Source organism: Hydra viridissima, unplaced genomic scaffold (assembly GCF_058129835.1).
Source record: "Hydra viridissima isolate aposymbiotic clone 2 unplaced genomic scaffold, HvirCarnegie_v1 scaffold_1, whole genome shotgun sequence".
NCBI lineage: Eukaryota > Metazoa > Cnidaria > Hydrozoa > Anthoathecata > Hydridae > Hydra > Hydra viridissima.
This window is the reverse complement of record NW_028324300.1, coordinates 23,582,232-23,601,187: the sequence shown is the minus strand read 5'-3', so window position 1 is coordinate 23,601,187 and position 18,956 is coordinate 23,582,232. Positions and strand designations below refer to the sequence as shown.

Genomic DNA, 18,956 nt, shown 5'->3' with positions numbered 1-18,956 from the left:
ACTCAGATCAAGAACAAATAACTCGGGAAACAAACTTATTTTATATAAAAGAGTAAAAATAAATATGACAAAGACCTATTTAAAGTGCGAGTAATTGTTAGCAATGGCTTCCTCAACTTTAGGTATGAATATGACTCACGACTTCTTAACATACTCTGGCAACATATTGTTCAACTATCTAGTGATGGAAACTTTCAGAGCATCAATGTCATTGTGATGCTTGCTGCAGACCTTACTCTCAACATACACTAAAATCAAGAAAATTAAGTTCTCCGTTATTTATCTTGGACACCAAATGGACAGTAAAGAGTTTTTGATTGGATATGAGCACCGTGTGAGGTCCTTTCTTGAGGTAGCTGAAGATTTTCTTACGCCTTCTTAGTCTCTTTTCTTTAGCAGCCTTTTAATTTAAAATTTAAATTAAAAGTAAGCCTTTAATAATAAATGATTTTCCTTAAACTCATTTTCATTTTAAAGAAGAAAATATTTCTCTCAGTGACTGCAGCTCCAAAAATTGTTGTATACAAAAGAAGACTCAATCTGTTAAGTTTGAGGTGATTTTAACAGAACAAAAAGTAAATATTTTACTTTGGTTACAATTTTCAAGCTAAAGGAAGCCTATGCCACTTATTTTAAACTGCCCTTTGAAGACAAACTAAAAACAGGAAGGGAGGGGGGCGCCTTGTTTCTCATAAAACAACTGCAAAAAAAATGTAAAAGGTAAGAAGATAAAATTCATCTTTTAAGTTTAAACCAAATTTTTAATGTGATAGAGAAAATCTCGGGATTTCGTACATTCTTTTTGACGAGCATGATAAGCATGTTGTTCTACAAAATCCTTTAAAGCCATCCATTTTAGATATGAAAACAATTATAATTGAAGTTTATGCTAAAATTTAATGAATTGAATCTTCCTCTAATTTGCTGCAAACAAATTTGTTTCAGCTCGATGATCCATACTATTTAAGTGATTTTACTGTAACAAGAATGAGATAAACAGAGCTGACTTTATACAATTGCGCTGAAAGAATGCTCAAATGAAAACTTTTTTATACTTAAATGAAACATTTATAACAAGTAGTTAACTTAATATAAAAATTTGATCCTTGGAGAGCTGCTTTACTGGAATTTACTTTGATTCACTTAAAGTAAAACAAAAATACCTGGTTTTAATTTATTACACATACTCATTTTTTTTATAAATTTTTAAAAAAAGCGCATAACTAACTGATTCCTATATTAAGCTGCTCTTGATGCTAAGAAAGTTAAAAAAAAAAAAGCTTCTCAAAAGTCTCTTTTCAAAATGCTGGAATCAACATTTTTAATTACAAGTAAAAAATATTACAAAAATAACTTTTTTTCAACAGAAAAAATATTTCTCTTCAATTGCCACTGGTTACTTTCTTATTCAGTTTTATCAAATGAACATAAAAAACATAAAAAACGTAAAAAACTTTCAGAAATGAAACAACATAAAAGATTTTTTTCAACAACTGCTAAAAAAAAAGGATCAACTTGAACTTAAAGTAACAAAGTCCTACTTAAAGTTGAGCTTTTAAAAAAGTTCGTAAAATTTGAGTGCAGCGGACTCAAATAAGGTTGTAAAGAGTTTCTTAAATATTGCTGAGCGTAAACTTTATCAAACTCTAACTTTTTAGTACTGATGCATGAAAAACTGAAATTATTGAAAATTAATTATACCACCATTTTCAGCAGTTGCCGAAAATGGTCGTATAACTATTTTTCAACATCAATGTTCAAGTTCTAAAAAATAATAGTTTTCAAAAAAAAAATTTTTTTTTGAAACAAAATTTTTTTTTGATTTCACACCTTTTATTTCCTGTAGAACCTACATAATTTAATGGTGTCTTATATAATAATATTATATAGTAATGTTTTCAACTTAGAATAAAAAGGTAATTTTAAGGAAATCTCCTGAGACATTAAATTGCTTACCACGAGTTAAAAAATGAAAATTCAATTCCGTTTAATAGCTAAATAAGAGTTAAAAAGCAATTATCAGTTAAAAAGCAAAAATCAAAAAACCAAGTGAAGAAAGAAAATAAAAAAAAATAAAAAAATGCAACAAATTAAAACCGAAACTCAAGACGAAGAAAATGTTTTCGCCGACCCAAAATACGATTTCACATTTAAATTGCTGTTCGGTAACGATCAAAATAAAGCTGTGTTGATCAGTTTTGTAAATAGTATTCTCGGTTTCGAAGGTGATCAAGAAGTAACAGATGTCGAAATAAACTCTAATGAACTTTTAGGGGATGGCAAGTATAATGACCAAAGTAAAGTTGACATTTTCTGCACTGTTAAAAGTAAACAAAAAATCGCGATCGAAATGCAGCGAAATTATGAGGACTATTTTTTTGCACGTGAACAGGAATACATGTCCAAAATAATTAGCCAACAAGTCAGTAGCGGGCAATCTATCAAGTACCACGAAGTTATGCTCAATACGTACATTATTATTGTAACAAAAAACAATATCTTTCCAGAGAGAGTTGTAAAAGATGCCTAAAAAAATGAAAAAATTTCAGAAGATTTACGATTTAGACAAAAAACATAAAAAAGATGAATTTTATTACTTAAAAGAGATGGTCCCAATGATTAAAAAATATAATATAGAAATACCAGATAACAAAATGCACTGGATGTTTTGCGAACAATCGAAATTCAAAAAACAACAAAACCTAGTAATAACAGGAGAGAACTCTTTGAAAGAGCAATGGTTGGATTTTTTAACTAATGGTTGTAAAAAGCGAGATATACCGAGGAACTTAAATGAAACAATAAAGCTTATGAAATTATGAAATCAGTCCTAAATAACAAAGACACAAGAATACTTTGTTGGAAAGAAAAAAGAGAATGAGAATTAATCTCAACCCAGATAACACATCGACGTCCTGCCGACGTCTTTCAGACGTCTTTGTTATGATCGGCCCTACGTCAGCTAAAGATGTCGGCTTTTCTGCGATCTGATCACCGGTTCTACGTCGGCCCAATCTAAATGGCCCGACGTTTAGAAAATGGTATTTTGCCAACGTCGGCACATTGACATTATTGTGACTTAGAAAAGAGGTGAAACAGCCGACGTCGGATGAAGATGTCGGTTGGGCAGCAAATTGATTAACGGTCTTGAGTAAGCACAATATTAATATTCCTGCCCCGTTCATATATATAAACTGGACTTTTGAAGTCGAATAAAAAAGAGACCGCCTAACTTTGAATGAAAACGTGATTTGATTGCTATTATGAATTCAGCACAATACGCATGGAGCAATGTAAAAAAAAAATCCATCAAAGTTGTCGCAAAATAGCTCAAGGACACTTTCATTTTGTATCAACTGCTTAAATCGCAATCTTTAAAATTTAAAAAGATTTTAATTTAAATATATCCACATTTTATATATATATATGTATATATAGTAAATGGTTTATATTATAGTTAATATAAGTTAATGTTGACTTGCACGATTGGCACGTCGTTGGCTTCCAATTGCATAACTTTGCAACATCTGTGTTCCATAAACGACTTAGTATAGCTCTAGTAGTTGCCTTGACATTGAGACCTCCAACCAATCCAAGAAATCTTGTCTATATAAAGTAAAATAAACACCTATAGCATAACTTTTTTTATTTTTAAAAAGTGTAACAAAAATCTGCAAGTGTTTTTGGTTTTATTGAGCATAAACAGCGTACTTATATATTTGTTAAACATTTTCAAATATTTTTCACCCAAGATATTCTTATAAGAATATCTTGAGTTTAGAAATGCTTTTTCTTGAACTTTAAAGAACTCTAATAAACAGGGTTTATTAAAGTTCTTAAAAGTTCCAGAAAGAACATTTCTAAACCTGCAACATTAATACCAACAATTTTTCTTTATGAAATTTTCAAACATCTTGTGAATATAAATACGATAGAAGCATAAAAAAATAATTCTGTTCTATTATATGTGAAATTTTAGAAGCATTTCAGTGAGTAACAAAAATTGACAAAATTAACACAAAACTACCTTCTATAATTAATTATAATAACTCAATCTAAGGCAAAATTCACACAAACTACCTTCATTAGACAAAGTGGCATATATAAAGTTTTACCAGTCTCCCTTTAATATCGCCTTCTTCAGCTTGATCATCAATAAGTTGAAGCTCTTCTGCTGTTGATGCAGGGAATTGAAAAGGTAATCCTCTGACTACATTATCGCCTTCATGAGTTATTACAAGTTGCTGTAATAGGTTTATGGTCTTCTCACCTTGCTCCTTAAATTCTTCTCCTTGCTCTTTATTTTCTTCAAGAAGAAGAATTAGTTTCTGTTGTACAGCTAAAAAAAAAAACAAACTAAAATTGGTGAGCTAAATATAGTCTATAAATAGGTAATAACTAAGTTTCTTGAAAATCAATGATTATATTATAACAATTTGGAGTAGGAATAAGTTTCTCCTTGTAAAATTCATTAACTGGTTTTTATAAAATCTTAAATTTAGATTTTGTTTAAGGTCTAGCAATACAAAAGAAAAAAGGAATATATATATAAATAGTTTAAGCTGCTTTTATTTTTTACAAAACTATTTAAGAAGGTCTAGAAAATGAATTATTAATCTTAATTTTAATTTGATTTAATTTTATCTTCTTAATGTAAAACATTTTGCAAATAAATACACAATAAAGTCGTAATCTATAAGTCTGATAAAATAATTAAGTAATCTATAATTCTAATAAAAAACTGTGTTTAAAAACTTGAATATAAACCTGTTGCTGATAAATACAGCCTTCCATCTGTAGAGCATGATGGAAATATTGAGAGAGAAGTTTTTCCTGATGTTTCTTAAGTACTGGAACAAATTTCTTTTTTCCAGTGCTAAATAAAATAAGACTTCATTGGCTTTCATTTGTATTTGGTATTAAACATTGAGAAAAGGCAGGTGGCTCAGGAAGATCTTCATATTCTATAGTTAAGTTTTTATGTCTTTTTCGTTCTGGACATTCATTAAAGTGTTTTTTCTGTTCAGCTATTTGTAAGTTACCTGTTTGCAAAAAAATATTTCTTTCTGGACTGCTGAATATCTCAGTGTCTGATGAAGGTATGTATGAAATCCTAATCAAAAGTATATACACAAAAATGAAAAAACATTTGAACAAAAATTTCAAAAATGAAACACATTAGTTTTTGTCAAAACACAGGTAGTCTCGATAACCTAATATTTAATCATTATGACTAAACTTATTTATGGCATACCTTGTGTGTTTTCTTTTACGGAGCGTTGTTCCATCATCAATGTCTGAAACATCAGTACCCAAATCAGATTTTTCTTTTGCTTATGCAATTTCTTTTTCTGCGCTTTCATATGTATCTAAAACCATTTTAATGAAGTTTATTGATATGTTTAACTAACATATATCTTGGTTAAATATATTAATGTAGTATCTTAGTTATGAGTAAGATACTACAAACAAAAGTATTTCAACTTATTTTACATTAGTATGACAGCACAAGGATTACATATAACTAATCATAACCTGTTAAATTTACACAATATATTTTTATCAATATTTGCACAATTGTTAACAAAATTAGTGGATCAGGATTTTTGATAAATATACTACAGCAATAAAAGATACTCAAGACTATATAAAAAAATACCAAAATTTTTCAAAATTCTAGCTTTGTAACTCTTCCATTTATCAATTTTGAAATCAGCACATGTCTGAACAGCTTTTAAAATTTTTTGGTGAGACTTATATGGTGGCCAGTAACATTCAAGATGTTCATCAACATCATTAAGCAGTTTTCGAACCCAAGTTTTTGGAGCAATTTCCACTTCATCAGATTCCAAAAAGTGAACAATACAATGTAATCTAGAAAATTAAGAAAAATGTGTACATCAAATGGTTTTATAAAAAAACACTTATGCTCAACCCAATTCAGGTATATCATCAAAAACAATAAATGTCAGACAATAAAATTTAAAAAAAATAGAAATAATGAGGTGTTCACTGTTATTTATAGGTAAACACACACACACATTTTGAAACTAAATCATTTATGTTATATATAGAAGTTTATCTTCAATTTGAGACACTTAAAATGTATTTGACTTTTTTGAGTCTAAAGGATATTCATAAAACGAGTTTGTATTTTGAAACTGTTTTACGACTACAAATATATCCAAATCTTTTTTAATTATGTTTTGAAGGATTCCAACTTTGGAAGTATTCAGAAGTATACAATTATTATTTTCTGTTAATGAAAAAACGAAAGATTTAAGTTCAACACTCTTATATTGAATGGCGTTAAACAACTCAGGCCATATTAATGGACCATTGTTATGTTCATATTTACAAAAAGGATACTCTTTTTTTCTATCCTTATTGGAGACAGAGATAAGCTTTTTTCTGAAACTTTTCTAATAACTTGTTGAAGTGGTAATGATGGTTTTCGAATAAGTTTTTTAACACTTCGTAAGTAGTTTTCAAAAGGAAAAGCACTTATTCCATCTAATGCACCAAATCAACAAACATCATCTGGTAAATGAATTATGCAGTGAACATTATAAATAACAAACTCAGGTCCATATAATTTCTGTGAATGCTGTACAAAAATTGTCAATAATTTTTGAGCATAGTCACACAAACTTTGACAGAGCTTGCTGCTAACAAGACATGAAATGGCTACATGAAGAAGCAAAAAATGCTTGTACAGAATAGGATGCATATTGTTTTGAAGAACTAATGGACCTGTATACAACAAAACAAACAAAACTCAGTTGCCTTCCAATCATCTAGTTCAGTAAGGGAACGTGGTTTGCGTGCAAATTCATGTGGTATTGAAGGACGCAACAACTTCTGATGTTCACTTATTTTCATGACTTGTTGTGCAGTTAATCTAGTTTTTAAAATACCCTTAACCCAAAACTGTAACAACTTTCTTATAACGCCTAAACAGACAAGATGCATGTATTCTAACAGTCTAACAGCAAGTCAGTTACCATGCCAATAGACAATTGCATAAGTGCTGATTTTATATTGTTTTTATAATGATCTTCATACAACATATCATTAAATGCTTCATTAGTTCGAAGAGGACTAGTCACTTTAGTAAAGGTCATTCTTCCTATGTGTTTTCCAGATTAAATGCAACAATCACAGCTATAATATCCACTGTACGGCTTTGTATTTTTTAAAAAGGATCGAGCAGGAGCATCACAGACAAAACTATGAATACAAAACTGATAAACTTTGTCTTTCAGTTTTATTCCATTTTTTTCCAATTGAGAGATTTCAATCACAAATGAGTTCAAAAACTCAATAACATTAGAAGGTTTGTTGTAACTAGCATATATTCCAATTAGAAAAGGTTTGCTTGTTTCACTTGGCTGTTTTAATAAACCAAGAATTGGCCACAGCTGTAAACCAGTGCTTTTAAATAAAGGCAAACCATTGATATTGCATTGGATTAAAAATTCAGAACAATCTGATGGATTTAAAAATATTTTTTCACTTTCAAACAATTTTTGCAAGCATGAGGCAATTCCAAAATGATGACATAAACCACTACTACTCAACTTTTCACAACTCACATTTCTTGGTGTTGACAATAAAGTCCTGGGATCAAGTGGCAAAAAAGAATGATGTGGTTGAAGTATATGTAACAGAGATTTTAGTGAATAGTGAGAAATATTTTCATTAACAGCCCATCATGCAAGCTCAACAACCAGTCCTTCCTTACCATCACAGTCATCAGTATCTTGGAAATTGTCTGATTTAGAATTCCATTCCAACCTATCACTGTCACTCATTTGGAGACACACATAGTCATTCAATTCGAATGGCTGATTATTAACTTTTTCACTCAACATAAAATTATTATGTGGAACTTGATTTGTGTTAAAGACATCTGCAATTTTGTAAGCCTCACAAGAATCAGTTTCTTTATTAAAATAAACTTCATTACTTATATATAATAATTTATTAGTAAGGGTTTTACTGGAATGCTCAATTGATAAAGTATTATGAATTAGAAAATCATCATCATTTATGGCACTTGAAGTTTGAATGTCTTCCAAGTGTGCTTGAACTCTGGCTCTTATACAATGCATGGAAGAATATGATTTGGACCTAATAATAATATCCAACAATTTCACTGTAGATGCATTGTTAGTAATATATATTAATCCTATTCAGTAAGCCACAATAGATAAGGCTTTATGAATCATAAAACTAAACCAACATTTGTTACAAAAACCAATGTAAAATATATAAAATTAATTTAACACTCATGACCTTAGTTTAGTTAATCAATGAACACTTATATTTTTAAATATTTTAATTTACTTTTAAAACAAATACATGGTTAAGGACATTAACCTTGTAAGGTCAATGTCCTTAAACAACGTTGACCAACAAGACTCACCAACGATTATTAACAAGACTCATCAACGTTGACAAACAAAAGGTCAAATGAAATTTAAAGAGATTTCAAAAAATTTAAATTTAAAAACTATTTAACAAATGCAAGCTTGCATTTGTAAACTTAAAGCTTTTAAAATATCTTTACATACTTTTAAAGTTTTAAATAGCAATGGTTGCAAATTAGCAACGAAACTTTCAAATCTTTATGATTTGTCTTAATTTAATCAAAAATGAAAAAGTTATAATATATATTTTAAAATAATGCTTAAGTAACTTACTTGCTAGTCATCATTTCTTTAGTTTTCTTTAAACTTTTTTTTCCTTATTTTTATTCTTAAATACAGATTTCTGGACGCATGTGCGGACATAAATTTGAAGCATGTGAGAACATTGTTTTCACTGACCAATCAAAATTCGTTTATTATTACTTTTTATTTTCATTTCAATTTTTGATATATCCTTTCATTTATCTTTTTTTAATAAAAAAAAAAAGTACTGCCCTTAAATGCATATCTAAGTCCGAGTGTCCTAGATACATATCTAAGGGCTATATAGTTTTTTTTATTTAAAAAAAAAACGCCCTATTTTTGTCGGTAGGATAACGTTTGCACAATTATACAATGTTATGAATTTGTTGGTTTAATGTTATCATATCTACGTTGGCAGGACGTGAAAATAATTAAGGTTGCCCGACGTTATCCTAACGTAGTCGGAAAGACGTTTGAATTAATTGGTTGGCCCGACGCAATGATATTGACGTCGGCAGGACGTCATATTGTGTTAAGTTACCCAATTGAAGATATTTCTCAAAACCCGTTTTAAGATTTTCTACCTAACAATTAAATTTAATAACGTTCGCAAAGGTTGCTCAGTTTTATCCTGAAACTTAAAAATAGTAAAATCATAGTGTAGAAAATTATTGAATTATTATTTCTGATTATCTGAATCAATGTTATTGTAAATCAATTTAAAAGTGGTTGAGTAACTCACTTGATGAAAAATCAGCAGACGAATAACAAGTTTGCTTAAGATAAGAAAATTGGCAAAGGAACTTTCAGTACTGTTTTTATTGCAAAAATTAACGTATGGATTATTGCCAAGACAAAATATGCGAAAGAGAAAGATGGAGTTGCTTTACTAAATAACACAAAAGATTCTGCTATTAATGTTGCTGTGAAACTTAGCGGCACACGCAGTCTCTCTCTCTATTTGATACACTTGGTGCGTCTCAAGTCTTTTGTAAACGGTTATCCTAAGAAATATACATAAAGAATCTCGCCATAGTATTTAATATAGAATTGAAGTATATAAACGCAATTCTTAATGGAGCCCACGGAAATATAAAAAAACTCCTTATTAAGCCAAAGGTTAAGAAGATATTTAAAGATCAGCTAGTGAAACATTCTTCGTGAAGAGTTCGTTCATCTCAAAGAGCAGGATACCAGCTTAGTGATTTTATTATTCGAGATATTTATATTAAGGTTTTATGTTGAATTAAAATAAGTTAAGTGAGTTAAGTATGTTAAGTAGAGTTACGTTATTAAATACTAAAATATTAAATGCGCCCATATTATTCCGTATTTTAAAGATTTTTTTATATAACTATTAGTGTATATATATAACATACCTCTTCTTTCCTCAACTTTTCACTGCCACATCCAATTTTTTTTGTTTTGCTTAATTTTATACTTAAAGTCAAGAAAAAATGTTGGTGTGGCTTTTTTTTTGCACCCCACTGTATATTAAGGTTTTATGTTGAATTAAGATAAGTTATGTGATATAAGGTTAAAATAAATAAGTTAAGGGAGTTAAGTATGTTAAGTAGAGTTACGTTATTAAATACTAATGTAAAATTCGACAATATAAGGGATACTCTTTAGCTTAACTTCATAAGTTATAAATTTAGTCGCTAAAGTTAATTGCTAACAATTTTGGATTTTATTTTGTTGCATTGCGGTCGTCAATAACTGATAAGTTTTTTTTAAACAAGTTATTACAGGCAATAAAAATATTTTATTCAAAGTTCATTAGAAACGTTTAAAGCGTTTAAAATTCAATAAAACATTCAAAAATTAATTGCCGTTTGTGAGAAAAATACTTTGAGTTTGAAAATCCCGTTTAAATTTGAAATGAGATTTGTGAAATGTCTGTCCTTACAACTAAAAGAAGTGTGAGAACTATGAATGTTAATTCTATTTAAAAAATATTCGATCAGGCGAATGATTTAATGAAAGATGTAAATCAAAATGATAATTAATCAGAATTTATTAATTTGAGACTGCATATGATAGATTCAAGAGAATCAATATTCTAAATGATGAAATTTCATTGTTAATTGAAGATGCAGATGAACAGCAAATTAATGATGGTTTAGCAATCGAATTTGAAGAAATATATGTAAAGAATCTCGTCATAGTATTTAATCATAGAATTGAAGTAAGTAAAAATAATTCTTTACAGTGCTTAATTAATTTTCCACTTAACAACAGGCGTGGAATTTTCCTCTTTTAGCAGGATTTAGCAATCAGACTGTTGGGTTGTTTATAAAGTTCTCGCGTGATCTAAGATCGGTATATGATCTAAAACCGGCATTCTACATCTACTTCTTAACATTGCATGTAACCGTCTATGTTCTTCTGGACGTCCGTTGGTCTTTTTTTTAAGTTTTGTTTTGTTTAAGTTTTGTTTTGTATAAATTTTAATTTTTCTAAGTCTTGTTTTGGGGCTTTCTCATCGAAGTTGCATTTTTTTTTAGTTCGTAACTTTAAAACTGGATCAACATCAATTTTGAATTTAAAATTTTATAAACTAAAACGCCCCCCGTAGATTTCTTTTGAAGTTGTTGTTGTTGCTGTTTTCTTGAAGGTAGTTTTAAGTCTACCTTGCGGACCAAGGTGTAAACAAAAGCTAATGCATTTTGAAACATGAATAAGAGCTGTGTTTTTTTTTTTTTTACTTCTAATGTCGTCATTATATTTATAACACTAAAATGAACGAAAGAGGAAGAATATATATTAAGAAGTATTGGATAATCTAGTCCGAGATTACCAAGATACCAAGATGCTATCAGATAGACCTGATTTTGACGTTGGAGAGTTAAAAATCCTTTTTGACAAAAGTCGTTTTTTTATGTTTGCAGCGTTATAAGAATTTATTTTTTATGATTTAGAAATGTTTTTTAAATCTCAAAAGGACTGTCAGAATGCCTTTTTTAATAAGAGGGTCAAAAAATTGATTTTCACCAATTTAAATTGGAACTTGATTTTTTGTTCATTTGATTATTTGTTTTTTTGTTCTTTGAACGCCTTTTTACGTTCTTTGTCAGATTGAAGTTCCCATTTTGACTAATTTAATGGTTTGAAAAAGTTTTGCAAAACTCAAAAGTAGGGTCGTAAAATTTCGGAAGAAATTATTGTTAAAACATAAATTCAAAAAGGTTCTTTTTGCATGAAGTAAATTTTTCATGTTAAAAACAAGCAGTTCAAAAACTGCATGAACAAATTTTAAATAGGTTAACGTTGCTGAAAATCATTGGAGAAGGAGGGGGTTGCAATTCCATTACAAAAAACGTTGCTGAAAAAAACGTTTAAAAAAAAAGAAAGGTTAATAAAAAACCGATTAAAGAAAAATTTAAATCATTTTTTAATCAAAAATTATGCTCATAAAAAAAATTCAAAACCTAAGAACGATAACATTGTTCAAAAAAAAATTATTTAATACTTTTTTTTAAGTACCATTTCAATACGTTATGGCATGCTTTCAGAGAGTTTGTGTTAGCATTGTAGAGACATGTACTTAATCAAAACTCTTTTAATTTCCGTCATTAGTTCCGGAATCGAAGTGTAGCACGCTCGACGGTGCTAGTGATTTTTTCGATGTATGACAACGTGCACCATCTGCATACAGAAAGTTGATTGACGTGTTTCAAAAGGGTCTAAAGGTTTTTGTTCTAAACACCTTTTATAATGTTCAGAGCTTTATGTTTCATTTTTAGGAAGAAAGTATTAACAAGTTACATACATAATATACTTTCTTCCTAAAAATGAAACAATGAATTCTGAACGCTATATGTTTAAATAGCGAGCATGTAATGGTTTGGGGTTGCTTTAGTAGAAAACAGGGCCGAGGAACACTATTTTTTTGTTTCAGAGGAACGCTATAAATTTTGAAATTGTTTTGTTTGATACACCAGGATTTTCTACGAGAAAATGCAAAAATATTTCTCGCTTCTTATCTCAATTTGATGACATCTCAATTAAAGTTAATTGTTTTGATAAAAAAGTTGAGTAAATTAGATGGAGCCCAAAGCATAAGTTGGGTTCTTATAATATGTATTCCATCCATTGATCTTCAACGGATCATGGAAGGAGAAAGAACGAACGTTGGTAGCATAAGTTCTAGAAAATTTAGAAAAGTATGAACCTCTAGAAAATAATAATTGTATTATCATATAATGCTATTAATTTATTTCAAAGCTCATTCCTTTTAAAAATCTTGAAAATATAATTTTTTGAATTTAATGAAGAAATGAGAAATAAGAACAAGTTCAAATTTATATTCGATACTTTTCAACTCTTGTGAAGCTTGCAACGTGCAATTTTGCAGGTAAAAAAGTTTTCGCTTTATTGCACGTTCAAATATATTTAACCATAACTTTGAGTGAACACATTACTCAATGTCCAACTGTCAGCTCAGTGTGTTTTTAATAAAAATAATTGACCATTTTATGGTTCTTCTGACTGTTCTCAAAAAAATGAATGAGAAATATGTTTCATATTTCTTCTAAAAATTAAAAGACACATACGCCAGTTTCTTAGCAAAGAATGTCAAGAACTAGAAGACCTGTTTGTTATGACGGTGTCAAACCAGTTGCTCAGCATTTAAATGTATTGAAGAACGCCTTTAAAAACTCAATTTTACGCCAGATGTTCGAAATCAGCTTTAATCAATTCAAAAGTATTTGTCAAAGTTTGAATGTGTTCCGTTGTAAATCTTTTTGCTGAAACTTCTTACAATCATCACCGTGTCAAAGAAGATAAAGAATCTTCACCGTTCAACCAAGTCACAGGAGCATTTGAATATAAATTTGATGTTCAATCATTGGAACTTTAGTTTTTGAACTTAAATATTTAGTATAAAAATGGTGAAAAAACAACAACGGTTTTATTAGTTTAATGTGTTTCTAATAATTAACAAAAATTGATGTTAAAAATATTAAATTAAACCGTTTTATGTTTTCTCACCTCTTTAAATTAATGAGAAGTTTTTTAGAATGAATATGTTCGAGTTTTGTCCTACGCCCCACATTCGGATTTGATGTGTTCATTTTCATTTCCTTATTTTTCCACGTGGATGAATTAATGATGTGTTCAAAATCAATAGAAAGCAAATGAGAAGTTTTTTAGAATGTTTATGTTCGAGAAAGCAAATGATGTTCAAGATCATTAAAAATCAAATGATGTTCAAGATCATTAAAAAATCAAATGGATTATTGAAATTTAAAACAGCAAATGATGAAATGAAGTTCAGGAATTGGGGGCTTCAATTACTTAAAAAATCATTTATGTTAAGTGTTGTGTCAAATATTAACAAGAAATTTCTTTGTTGCTGAAAATGATTGGGGTCAACACAATGCTTTCCTTTCACTCTTTCCCTCGACTGTGATAGCACCGTAATAATTTCTTAAAAGTCCCATTATGAAATTTGTTAGTGAACCATTTACTGACCGTTTGTACTTTTTTTAATAGAAACATTCAACAATCAAAATCTTTGTTTTCAATTTTGTTAAAATCGAGAAAGGTTTAAAATTATGATTAAAAAAGTGAAAATATAAAACTCACTTCTTATCTCTCTAAAGTTACAGGAGCGAACTTTTTGGTTAAAAGAAGAGTTTGTTTCTGTTAACCAAAAAGTTAAAGCCATCGAGTGCTAGTAAATTTACATTTACAAATGAAATCCTTAAGTGTGAGGCTTTTCATTTTAAAATTTAGTTTAATATCATAAGAAAAGTAGTCAGTCTGACTAAAAGAGACCACTTGCTTTATCTTTACTTCAACAAAATGTGACATTTTTATTAAAGATTATATCATAATATATACATATAAAACAAATATATATTGTTTCTTTCCATCTGCTGATTGGTTAGTAAAGTCGTTAAACGTGAGACATTCTAAACATTTCTTAAGTATTCCAAGTTATATTCGCGAGAGAACCATTACATCTCTTTCAACTATATTTTTCAGTCATATTACAAAAGCAGATTTTTTTTTTATATGAAGGGTACAAGGCATTTATATCGAATTTCAATTTTTGTAGAAAATGCTGTCTGCGTATGGTACATATTGTATGTGAGCTTAATTAATAGCTACCAAGTGTAAAATCCGAAACAATCCATTGAAATGAGTAATTAAAAATATTCTCCTTTAGTTAAAAGCACGGATTGTCACGCTGGTGCTACAATAAAGCCACAAAATATCAAAAAACTTTTTCAGCTATTTACAGCCACACCCTGAATATTTTTTCTAAAAAACCGACGTCGAGAGACTGATTCACAAAAGAGTTACAAAATGATCTGATTCACAAAAGAGTTACAAAAAGTTGTAAAATGATCAATTTGAAATTTCTTTAAAAAATGACACTTTCTTTTTCCTTCTTATGTTAAGTATGATAAAAGATTTTTTTGTAGTAACTTTAATAGAATACTGAAAAATCACCTGAATGTAACAAGATTCTTGAAAACAAAAGTTTGACAAACGAGTTTTTAGTTTAACTATTTTTTTTCAAGGATAGTTAAATTAGAACCTCAACCCGAGGTGAATGCATCGATTAACTGTTAACAAATGATGATGAATTTAAAACGTTGTCACGGATGTAACAGCTCTGAGTGCTTGCTTTTAGCTGCGATTTGACTAACACACTTTGCTTCAATAATTTTATAAATTCAGTGTCATCAGTTGCTATTTTAGTGCATACTTCATGGATATTGTTTTTTGATCGGGTGTTAATATCAGCGAACGACATTTGATTGGTTGTTAATATCAGCGAACGACATTTGATTGGTTGTTAATATCAGCGAACGACATTTAAAAGTAAAAGTTTATACTTAGCATAAGTTTTAGATTCTACTTTCGTTCAGCAAAGAAAGATGAACTTCAATATGCTGAGGATGATCTGAGTCTCATTGCTGCAGTCATTGATAAAGGGTGGTTAACCCCTTCTTTTTTAAATCATGTTTAAGTGAAATCTGTAATTCTTCCTTTCCAAGTCTTGCTGTAATTAACAATTCCCTGGAATCTTTTTCCTCAAGCAGTCATTGCTGAGTCTCATTGCTGAGTCTCATTGCTGCAGTCAGACAGGGTAAGGAGAGGGTGTTTTGAAAAAATAGAAAGTGGTTTCCTGTGTATTTTTTGATTAAGAGGGGCTGCAGTTTTTTCCTCAATTTTTACTTTGGTGTGGGTTTTCAATTCTCCAAAATTAGGTCTCTAAACAAATGGAAGGATTGATTTTTAAAGAAATAGGTGATTTGGAGTTGATTTTCTTATTTTTTTTTGCTCAAATAATATTTAAATTAAGAATTAAATTATTTTGTTGATATATTCCTTTAAAGCTCTAATGATGAGGAATGGGTGGAGGAGGGAGGGGAGGGGATTTTTAGAGAGAGAGAAGATGTTTTTATAATAGAGTCTACGCCTATGTATAAGAGTGACCAGTAGTAATGAGATTTCTTTACATTATATATTTTGCTGGTTTACTTTGCCACATGTGTAAAGATAATTAGTCAATAAAAAACTTCCGAACTTTTTTTTTAAATGAAAATTTCTACGGGCTGCCAAAGCTCATAAAAGGTTAATGAAATTTTTATCTGATTCCAACAAATTTTTTTTAATGCATCCAATCCTTTGAAATTTCAAACTTTGACATCAAATTATTTGATTAAGAATGAAACAATTAGAAAAACCTCAGATGTTTCAGAAATATCCAAATATTTTATATAACTACTTCTAAACTAAATCAAGAACAAAATAATAGACTACAACAGAAACTTATGGAATTGTTATTACAGATATTATGAAAGAATGTTAAAGCTTTTAAGAACTTAATGGACGCAGCATATTCCTAGGGCACTGGAAATGCAGAAATTGTAATTCAGTGAGAAAGATTTTAAAGGTAAATGTTTTATATCAAAAGATTTGAATAGAAAAAGTGGCAATAAAGTGTCTCTACAAAAATTCACTTTTAAGGATTCATTGTTTTAAGAAAAAGTTTAAATAATGAATTGAATATGTTAAACTTAAATTATTTTCATGTACTCATTGTATTACATCACTATATGATAAATTATCATAAATTACATTAAATTAACTTACATCACATTATATTATTTTTCAATATATTAAATTATATTATTGTGTATTCCATTATATTATATATCATATTTAATAAAATTAAGCTATATTATATAATTTTATCAACCGAGTAAAGTTTTGTGTTTAAAAAAACTCTCTTTACGTTGTTCACAAAGAAAGCAAAATCACACTTATTACCTGGACTAAAATTGCTTCGCGTGAACTTATAAAATTTATTGGCAGAAAAAAAATCTCTTCTAAAAGAAACTTTTTTACGTCATCACAGAAAAGATAATCTACATGAAGTTTGCATGTGATTTGGCTAATCAAGAACTCTTCGCTTGATAAACACTTTATAATCACCCAACTGTATACACTGCTACAGAATCTGTGCACCATTTCATTAATATTTTGTCTATATTTTTTAAAAGAGCTTTGTCATCATTTTTTGGCAAAAAACTTTTTTTCCAGTTTTGCTTATGTCAATAGACTTTTTTAAGCATTTTATGCTGATTTATGCTGATTTATGCTGATTGTCTGATTATCTGAGACAACAAAATTTGGAATTTAAAATAATCATCTCTTTGCTTGCATTTAATGAAGGAAGCTTACCAGTTTCAAGTGCATATATGGTTAGAGGTTTCCTTTGTTCATAAATTTGTTCTAACATATGATAGGTACTATTCTACCTTGTTGGAATATTTTGAATAAGTTTGTGCTTAGAAACATCGTTTGCTTCTTAAAGAGCTTTAAGTTCATGGCAGGCTTGGGGAGGCTGGCTGAAATGCCCAACAATTGAAAGACAGTTTGCAATGACATTCTTGACTACTGTTTGTTCAAAAATACACTCATTAATTACAAGTTGCAATGTGTGTAAAAAACAAGGCGTACTATCATATGGGCCATCTTTAAAAGCCTTAACAATATTTGCACCATTATCTCTAGCTATTAAATGACTTTTTTAAAGGTGATATTTTAAATTCAGCCATAAAATCATCAATTAATTCAGCAATGTTTGCTGCTGTATGCCTCTCAGGAAATGGAGCTACTCTAAGTACAACAGTTCTCTGATTAAATGTGTTGTCTAAACAGTGACCTATCAGGCTCATGAAACTTTCATTTGAACAACTGGTCCATATATCAGTAGAAAAGCTTATGAATTCAGCAATGTGTAATGTATATTTCACCTTATTTATTATTGTTGAGTGAATGGATGGTTATTCTCTATTGGTTCAAAACTTTATTATTTTTTTTGTTAAAGTTCATCTTACATTTGGTTTATAAAATGGAAAACCAGAAGTTTTAAGACAGAACAGAAAAAGAGAAGTTTCCTGTAAATTTAAGGAAGAATTTAATTAAATCAAAGTTCAGAGAAAAGTTGAGTCTTATTGTTGACCAGCCCAAAGTAGGTTCTGGTAATAGCAATGATGGAAATACTTCAAGAAGAGCATTTGAGAACTCTGAGAATTTCTCTGAAACTGCAGGGGTTAATATAGAAGTTATAAATAGAATGCACATTGTCCTTATTACAATGTCAAATGGGTATCATATTGATACTTTTCAATTTGAAGTTTACTGTACTGATACAGCTAAAATTATTGTTAATAAATATGGTTGGTATATAATGCCACCCAGTGTTCACATAATTCTGATAAATGGTTGCTCTATTTCAAAGCAATTTGATTTGCCGATTGCTCAATACTCTGATGAAGCTCATAATTTTAAGTTCCTAATTTGAATTCCTTGAGCCCAAAAACCCCTATTTTGATGTATAGTTTATGTTTAATGTACATGTATTTAATAGTTTAGTAATTTTTGCCGCTTTTAACTTAATCTGGGTCACTGTGCGCCGTGAAAAAATTTTCTGGCTCTAAGCAAAGAAATCAAACTAATTATATTAAACAATTTATCATCTGTTTTTTTGGCTTCGCTTTCATGGGAAGGCAAGTTATCTGGATCTGAAGATGGTGTTGGATTTTCTTTTTCACGTTCTCTTATTTCTTTGTTTTCAGTATCAACATCGCCTAGACTTTGTGATGGCAGAGCATTTGACTGGCAAGGTAATACTTTCGAAATATTTTTCTCTAATGCACGCTCTATTTTAATTTCAAACTACAAATTTTTAATTTTAATTTAATATTTTAAAACTACAACTAACATCATTTCAAGAAACGGAAAAGGAAA

General features: G+C 29.2%; 1 long non-coding RNA gene and 1 pseudogene across 2 annotated transcripts; both read right to left on the bottom strand.

Annotated features, from left to right (window-relative positions):
* Nucleotides 1-1,446: 1,446 nt before the first annotated feature.
* Nucleotides 1,447-8,798, bottom strand: LOC149893988 (uncharacterized). 2 transcript variants are annotated; one of them, XR_016449136.1, is made up of 7 exons: nucleotides 8,706-8,798; nucleotides 5,660-5,874; nucleotides 5,255-5,369; nucleotides 5,043-5,113; nucleotides 4,768-4,876; nucleotides 4,116-4,339; nucleotides 1,447-3,606 (listed from the first exon to the last, which is right to left on the bottom strand). It is a non-coding gene; the product is annotated as an uncharacterized LOC149893988 (long non-coding RNA). The 2 variants fall into 2 exon arrangements; XR_016449135.1 differs by having other exon boundaries at nucleotides 4,768-5,113.
* On the bottom strand, nucleotides 5,931-8,390 carry LOC149893989 (uncharacterized; annotated as a pseudogene).
* Nucleotides 8,799-18,956: the final 10,158 nt, after the last annotated feature.